This window comes from Strix uralensis, chromosome 4 (assembly GCF_047716275.1).
Source record: "Strix uralensis isolate ZFMK-TIS-50842 chromosome 4, bStrUra1, whole genome shotgun sequence".
NCBI lineage: Eukaryota > Metazoa > Chordata > Aves > Strigiformes > Strigidae > Strix > Strix uralensis.
Window position 1 is genome coordinate 28,531,646 of NC_133975.1, and position 9,056 is coordinate 28,540,701.

At 38.0% G+C, this 9,056-nt stretch overlaps 1 long non-coding RNA gene across 1 annotated transcript; it reads left to right on the plus strand.

Annotated features, from left to right (window-relative positions):
- Positions 1 to 2,320: 2,320 nt before the first annotated feature.
- Positions 2,321 to 8,638, plus strand: LOC141942109 (uncharacterized). Its single transcript, XR_012628526.1, has 3 exons — positions 2,321 to 2,414; positions 4,022 to 4,127; positions 8,080 to 8,638. It is a non-coding gene; the product is annotated as an uncharacterized LOC141942109 (long non-coding RNA).
- The last annotated feature ends 418 nt before the right edge of the window (positions 8,639 to 9,056 follow it).

Genomic DNA, 9,056 nt, shown 5'->3' on the forward strand with positions numbered 1-9,056 from the left:
CCCATTTTTGCCCTTTCTGTGACAAGTGCAAGATTACCTGCAGGCAGGGTATGGCAGAGCTATTGCTCCCCAGAACCACTTAGGAAAGGGGGAGTTACTCCCCATAGTGACCATCTTTGTCCTGAATCAAGAGTCTGAAAATTTCTAGTAGGTGGGTTGGGAGCTCATAACATCTACTGAGAGCCCCTTTGAGGACAGGATGACAAGGACAGAGATCATCAAAGGTGACTCCTCTGAAACTTGTCTTGCTGTGTCAATCAGTACCTTAGAAGTAATAGCAGTTATTGATTGTCTACCAACTAGCTCTTTCTTTTCAGAATAACCTGAGATTCATCACAGGTTTATGCAGGTGCTACACTCCCACAATCAGTAGCTGTGGCTTCTGGAGATCTGTATTTCCAATTTTGCCCTCAGAAACAGAAGCATCCAGTATAGCTTATTACACAGTAATAGCGTGGACTAATCAGAAAAACTGAAAGGCAGAAAAATAAAATATTGCAGAAAAAAATGCTTCTTCATGCAATATGCCTTAAAAAAATGAAATAGTATGACATCAGAAAACAGTAGATCAGAATTGTTATGTTAGAAAATAGACCTAACTAGCAATTAATTCAGGAGAAGGGAAGACTACTCTGTCCACTGTTACTTTTAGCTATCATTGCAGGAAGGATAAGCAACAGGATTTAACAAAGTTTGTTATGATTACAGACACCATGCCCAACTTTCAGACCCAGATCTCATGTCCCAGCTTTTGTACCGAGATCTGTCCTGAGAGCCCTGAGGCTTTGCTGGTGTGGGAAAGTGAAAGCCTTATGAAAAGATTGGGTGAGAGATAGACAGAAAAGACATCATCACTGCTATCGGCTTACTTGTATTCCTGAATATCACCTGGAACACGAGTCTTGTGTTATTTCAGTCAGATCTTCCTTACTTATCCTTTCTTTTCATCACCAATTTATTTTCTTTCCTCTTTTTTCATCTTTCACCTCAGTTTAATAAAAGTCAGGCTTATCAAAGTAAGTCATTATCTTTTGCACACTTTTCTGCACTGATGACCAGAGAGACTAAAGAAAACAAAGTTTAAAATTGTTCACTGCTAGTCTCAGATGAAAAAACCTGTTATGTAGAAAGATGATGCCTTCAAGTTAACCCAGATGCAGAACAATACAACACAGTACTGCAGAGCCCTGTTGTGAAGCACAGGAGGTAGAAACTGCAACTGCATGTGTCCAACTCCCTCATCTGTGGAAACTTCACTGCAGTAAAGTTACTGCAGGAAACTTTAGTACTACTTCACCATAGTACACAGCTAGTGCTGCACAAGAGATTAATGTTAAGGCTGGTAAAGACCTGTGTTGGGTTTGTTTTTCCCTAGCAGTGAGGTTGCAAGTAAGGTAACTTTAGAAAATGAAACTGTGTTTTCTATCTTTGCAGTACTTCTGTTTGTATTGAATGGGTTAATGGGTTGTTGTCAACTCTGATAAGAGAAAGACCAAACATTCCAGATAATTTTAGATGGGTTTTTTTTTTTTTTTTCCACATAGTATTTTCAGGGTCACAAACAAGTCTTTCAAGCAAGGCACTAAAAGCTGTGGAGAGGGTGAAGCAATGTTAAAACTGAAAGCTTAATTCTTTACAGTTGGTTCAAATGTTTAACTGTATTTCTGGGTGGTTTTTTGTTTGGTGGGGTTTTTTTGGGTTGGTTTTTTTTTTTTGGTTCAGTTTGGGGGTTTTTTTGCATTTTTCTTCTTTCCAAGAGGTCTCAAAGAGTTGTAATGGTCCTTATCTGACAAGATACTGAAGCGCTAAGGCTTGGACAACTGGCCCAAGCCAGAGTTGACCTATAGAGGAATCCTGTATGTTTTATAAGTGATAATCATTGTGCTAATATGTATTATACTAAGTTATAACAAACCACTTATTCTGATGTAAAAAGTGGAAGTATTGAAGCCTGAACAACAGGACCTGAGCCAAAGCTGCTAGCTCAGTATGTAATCATTAGTGAAATATGTATGGAAGATGTAGCTATCTTGAATGTATCTTTATCTTTCTTTTTGTGTGGATAAGATAACAGGGTCATGGAGACAGTTGTCTGGCCCTGTGACCTGATGTGTGACGTTGCTCATAATCCAATTGGATAAGCGGGGAAACTCCCTTAGCTTCTTCCTTGAGCCCTGGTCAGGCTCTGGGGGAATCTAATGTGAGATTGAAACCAGATATTTCCACTTAAAACAAAGGTGTCAGCTATTCTGGCTTGCTGATTTTTGGGTGTAAAAGGCTGGACCCATTTGCAGTGACTTCAGATGCCTCACCTATGGGTGGACGCACCGCGTAGGATTTCCCACTTGCCGGGACAGGGTCTCCAAATCCTCGCTGTAACCGGGGCTCCCCAGCGACTGCGGATCTGGATGATGGTAACGTATGCAAGTGGTGTTGTATCTTTCTTAATCACTATTCTCTCTCTCATGTAGTAATGATTTGATGCATTACCTTGTATTTTCTTATTTAAGTGCACTATTTTGTCTTTTCTTACTGTATGTTTTCTGTATTACTCTGTTACATTATTTAGTTATCCCCAGTAAAATACGCCTACTCTTCACTCTGGTGTCCGAGTTTAATTGGTATCCTTAATCAGCAAAACAGATACTTAAAAAGCCTATGTCTATAGTTAAAGCTTCAAATCTCTAATATTGTAAAGTGAAAGGTTCACGTAGACTTCTGTGTGAAATGCAAACACTTCCTGGAAAATGAGTATGATTCAGGGATATTAGTAAGTTGAAATTCACAAAATCCCTGACACCAAGCCATTTATTCTAATGTAGAGAATTATTAATTTACTGAAGTTCTGATGTTATATTAATCTTTTGTATTAAACACAGGGTACATCTGAAGCCTAAGGAGTATGCAAATTACAAAGGCAGATGGGAAAAATTTCAATGACATACTCTACAATACAATTAGGAGATAGGGTTTAACATAAGCATATAAAGAATTTGAGCACTCTTTTCCTTGAATCTACAGTTAAAACTTCCCAAGCTCTAAGCTACCGAGTATACCTAAGAAAGAAACGAGACTAATTCAAAATGAAATAATGACCAGTTTTTACACTGCAAGGCAACAGATGGTAAAATCTACTTCACACTACGAATTTCTTGTTCTAGGCCAGTAGCAGGCTTTATTATACTGCTGTCTGTCTAGTACTATCAACAATATCATAGCTAAAAAAGAAAATTACTGAGGCCATGATGCTGCAGTAGTATGCTCAGAAGTATGACCTATAAAGAGAAAACACCACGAGCTTGTTTTTTCTTGTTGAGATTCCTGTGTCATTTCTCCATCTAATAAATAAGACTACATGACATTTTGCAGAGAGAAAACCACTGAATTAAAGACTCTTTAGAGCTGCATTTTGTGGAAAGCTCTTTAATTCACACTACCTTTGTTCTGCTTGTTATTGCCCTTGCTTGGAATATCAAAAAAAATCCATCTTGTCATTTAGGACAGATATTAGGTAACTTGAAAGTGATAACGTGACATGATGCGTCTTTTAAAGAGAGCCTGAACTCAATGATGTAGAAAGTCTCTTGCAACCAGGTGTCCATATACATATGCATGCACTCAAGCCAGGCTTGTTTTCCTCACCTAGGAAAAGGCTGAAGTGTATGCTCAATTCAAAGTATGCATGCTGAAACATGGGAAAGGAAGAAGGATAAATTGTTAAGGGGGTTTTTTTTCCAATTAATGCATATTTATGTCAAAAGAAATATCTGAGTGTAGTATAATATATCATACCTGCATTCATGTTTAAAAAGAAATCTGTGAAGCATGTCATTAAAGATTAATATTAAATAGAAATTATTAGTAAGCATTTTGATTTCTTGATACCTTTAGGAATACAGTCACAGACATCTTCCAAGATAAATGTTCAAACTTCTTATTTCTTATGATATATATCCTACTTTTTGTGATTGCAAAGTAAATTTAGTATTTATTCAAACATTTTTTTTTTTTTTAAATCTAGGTAGAATACTGTAGTGCTGAAATATACAGAGCACTTCAGAAAAAAAAATGCTATGTAAAAATAATTTCATTCTTCTTTGAGCTCAGAATGAAGATGGATGATAGCTGTAAGTATATTACTTTTCAATAAAAGAAGTAATGCAAAAACTATTAAGGGAATTTTATAAACTTGCATGATCAATAGAAAACATTTGATAAAATGCACTTTACTGTTCTATTAGAAGAAAGTAATCTTTTTTGACTAAAATTCTGCCTTTTTATGTTTCATGCCCTTTTCCATCACCATCAAGGCTTTGCAAAGCAGTGAGTCCACGTTTTGCAATCTTAACAATTATCAGTTTTAAATGATTTGGGGGAAAAAGTACAACACAGCATCCCCACAAGATCTGCTTTTTCCTGTATGACTATGTGTTTGTCTGTGTGTGTATATATACATGTCTGTGTATGTGGGTGGTGGGTGTGATTGTAACATTTGAGCTGACAGCATCCCCTATAAAGTTAAAGATGTCTGGGATTCTTTTAAATTGCTTATGACTTGGCCAAAACTGAAATGTTTGGACTGAAATTTTCTGCAGTAAGTTTATGCATCAGACAGAATCTTATTCAAAACATTCAGACAAAATAGTTCAGCTATTTCAGAGAATGAGATTAGGCAAAGTATGTTGTTTTACCAGTGTTAACGAACATTAGAGAACAGTGTCTTGCAAAAGCTGGAACAGAACCCAGAAGCTGTTAGTTATGCCATCTTTTTCTGGCAGCAAATAGCAGTAAAACCAGCTGCTGAGTGAATGTCTCCTTTGCTTTCTGATCCACAAATAGGAAAGGGGAATATTTTTGCTACCAGACCAGGACTGATGGTGCTGCAGGTTAGTTATATAAATATTGCAGTTGTGCCCTACAATGATGATATTTCATTTTAAATACAAGTTATGAGAAAGTGTAGAGAAGATGAAACCAAGTTCCTGCTAAACTGTAGTTAAAATTACAAGTCAAGTGACAGAAGAGTGCAATTGCTGAAATTTCCACCCATACTCTTACATTATCATGTTGTAGATGATGATAGACTTTTGTTTTCCTTTCCAGAAGACCCTTGTTTCATCCAATGATTAGTTGTTCAGTTACTAAATATTTGTTCTTTTCACTATGTAATGTAATGTAACATTGTTGGATAATGTATCTCAGATCTTTATTTTATTAGACCAACTTTGAAAACTGTCCATATATGAAGTTGAAACTTATTTGTATTCATAATGCAGGTCCTTATCAAATCTGAAAGTGCAGATGTTTGGAGCATGTTCATTCTATATTTCTTCTGGGCTTGACATTTCTCCCTTAAACCCTTAGAGCACTCTCTGCCCTTCCAGTCCCCCATACACATTTGTTTTACTATCTCCATTTCCTGTAAAAGAGGAAATTTGTCAGGGAAACCTGGGGCCAGACCCAAATGCTTGAACTTCTCAGTTGCCAAGGTTTGTCAGTTCCTGTACCTGAGAATACACACAGGACAAGAGGATGAGTCCATAGCTCATTGGCTTAGGCTGTAGGGATGGTCTGATGGAGCAGAAAGGTTACTTCCCCACCTTACCCTCCTAAGCCACAAGATACTGCTGTCATTTTGTCTGACAGAAGGATCCCCTCTTTGAAGGAGTCCTGCAGGTCTGAAATCACCAGGACTCACCAGGGACAGGGACAGGCAACAGACATAAAGAGTTCAAATTTGTGTTTGGGGAGAATGTAAGAGCAAGGCAGCAAATAAAAAACAGTGGAGTACATAAAAGCAATTGTTGTGAGTGCCACACATGTTATTCCTAGCGAGGTCCTGGGAAAGGCAACTGATTGCCTCTCTCACAAAAGCTTTAGACAAGAAAATACTCTCCATAACTGTGTAGACATCTAGAAGCTACTCAAAAATACATTGAAAAAAGCTTCCTTTTGGGGACCCAAATGACAGAGAAGGTTACAGCTCACTCTGTAACAAAAACCCAATCTGTCTCCCTAAAAATTGTTCCTGATGTGGGATATGGGTTCACAGCCTGAGACAGGTCCAGGCAGGATTCAGGTACAGGATGGTCCAAACTGCCTCAAGGTATGCATAGAAGGGTGGAGTGGTCATCATCATCCATGTCATCTTCCTTTTCTATGCCAAACATGCTGCTCCCATGACATCCAGCCTGCATACCAGGAGCTGGACTGTGGCTAGTCAGAGACTTTGGCCCTAAGGACATAGCAGAGCTCCACGACAGGACAGGGTTATGCTATTGTGCCATCTTAGTCCCTGTGCAGTCCCAGTAACTTGGCTAGGCCCAGGGTTTCATTTCTGCTATGTATCAGATAACTGTTAAGAATGCATTCCTATAATAACAATACTATTAATATCCCAAGTAAAGAAACATTAATATAAAGACATTTTAGCTATATTCTGCATCTTAATAGTACCCTTCAACTTTCCTGGGCTAAGCCCACTCTCTAGTGAATGGCAAAACTCTCACTAACTTCAGTCAAACCCCAGAAATAAATGGCTGCGGGAGAGAGACTACTCGTCTTTCAGGGTAACAACACATAAGTATTCCCTTCCAGATGTGTTTGCATCAATCATCACTACTAAGTCTAGAGCTGGCTTCTGGTTGGCAAATTCATACATAACTCCCTACACAGACACTGGGATCCAACAGAAGCTAGGTGCACTACTGTCTCTTTTTGCAAAATATTGTGTCCTAATTAAACACCACAAAATCCACCAAGGGTTTTGTTGAGCAATCTGTCAATTATCAAAAAGTAGGTGTAGATCTGTTTCAAACTATATTCCCTCTTTTAATAGCTCTGCCTCCAACCAGGTGAAGCAGCATCATTCAATAAAGCTGCTTTTATCATAGAATCATAGAACCATATAATAGTTTGTGTTGGAAGGGACCTTTAAAGGTCATCTAGTCCAACCCTCCTGCAATGATCAGGGACATCTTCAACTAGATCAAGCTGCTTAGACCCCCATCCAGCCTGACCTTGAATGTTTCCAGGGATGGGGCTTCTACCACGTCTCTGGGCAACCTGTGCCAGTGTTTCACCACCCTTGTAAAAAATTTCTTCCTTATATTTCTTCCTCTAAATCTACTCTCTTCTAGTTTAAAACCATTACCCCTTGTCCTATTGCTACAGGCCCTGCTAAAATGTGTGTCCCCATCTTTCTTATAAGTCCCCTTTAAGTACTGAAAGTCTGCAATGAGGTCTCCCTGGAGCCTTCTCTTCTCCAGGCTGAAAAACCCCAACTCTCTCAGCCTGTCTTCACAGGAGAGGTGATGCAACCCCCTGATCATTCTCAGGGCCTCCCCTGGACCCACTCGAGCAGCTCCATGTCCTTCTTATGTTGGGAGCCCCAGAGCTGGACACAGTACTGCAGGTGGGGTCTCATAAGAGCAGAATAGAGGGCGAGGATCACATCAAAAAGTATTTTTGAAATCTATTTGTCACATTATGAGGCAGGTGTGGTTTCACTGGAAAGCATTTTAATACTAAGATAATAGGCCCTATAAAAGGTTATCAGTCAAACTCTGATGTTAGTACTTGCAACTGCCATAGTAAGTCTGGTTGTGTTTACATTTTTATCTTGTATTAAAGACTGCTTCTTTTGAACTAAAAATATAATTAGTTGTTAATAAAAGAGCATATTAGATTCTTCACAGTGTAAATTGATATGGTATAAATTAACTGAGCTGTGTCAACTGAGGTTCAGGCTTGAGTTTAATGGGATAGTGAAGAAATTTGCAGACTGCACCAAAAGAAACTCTGATAATATCAAAATAACTGAAAATTCATAAGCAAATCTTGTCAATTCTTTTGCTCTCTATACAGTTCTTTTAAAATTCAGATGGAAAGATAATTAAGGTAATGTATTTAAATATAGAGGACATTTATGACTGGAAGGAGAACTCATGGTTTATTTTATTATTACATGTTATTCAAATTGCTTCATTGGATTAAAATTATTTTCTATTAACTTTATTATATTTGATATATTCCATATGTATAACAAATCTTTTCCCATGAATTTTTTATTCATTGTAGAAAAACAAATACTGTTGAAATTAGATTGGAACAGACTACTTATTTACAGTCCTGAGAAGATACTGGAAATAATTAACACCATCTTTCTCACCTCACAGCTGGAAATCAATGGAACTTAATAGGCACATGGTACTTCAGGAACCAGCCTGCCAAGGGTGAGGACTGTGCAGGATCTAAGAGTTATAACATATGTGGTCCTGACCTTTAATCAGCTACCAGAGTTCTGCAAAACCTGAAAGCTGAATAATTTTCTTGTTGAGAGGAAGGCAGCAAACTGTGCCACATGCAAATTACAGACACCATCAGAATGGAGAGAAGACAAGTCATGAAGAAGAATACTTCTGCAAAAACCTACCCAGAAAAAGCAGTTGAGGACTAAGGTTGAGTGAGGAAAGGGGGAGAACGAGTTTTCTGGTTTAGCATGTGTATGCATGTACCTATGTCTGTCTCTGGGTACAGTCAATTGGAACATAGTTTTTTTGGTTTTCCCTGAGGCATAGAATTAACATAAAAAATTGTACATTGTAAATACAGTAAATTTCATTTTTGTCAAGTGTAACATACTATTTTCTACTCTATTCTAGTGAACAACACTTCTGAAAGGGTACAAAGGTATTAGTGCTGACTTAGAAAACACCTGAGCAATGTAGCATAGAAAATTCTGATTTGGGTTCACCTTAAGAAATTTTTCTAAAATGTGTCACGTACCAATGACCCAGGACTTGGGCTAACTGCGCATAAAACCCAAAGACTCAGAGAAAATCAGCGAATTCAGAAAGATACCTCCAAATAAACCTACAATCTAACAGTTCCTCAAACACCATAGCGTTTGTTCCTAATTAGGTCAGCATCTCACAGCACAAGGAGTACAGCTCTTAGCCTGACTCATTGCACTTCAGTGATCTGTTTCAAATCAACAGAGAATTTACTCATGCCTTTTCCCACCTAAACCAATTGCATTGTATTTTCAAACAGCT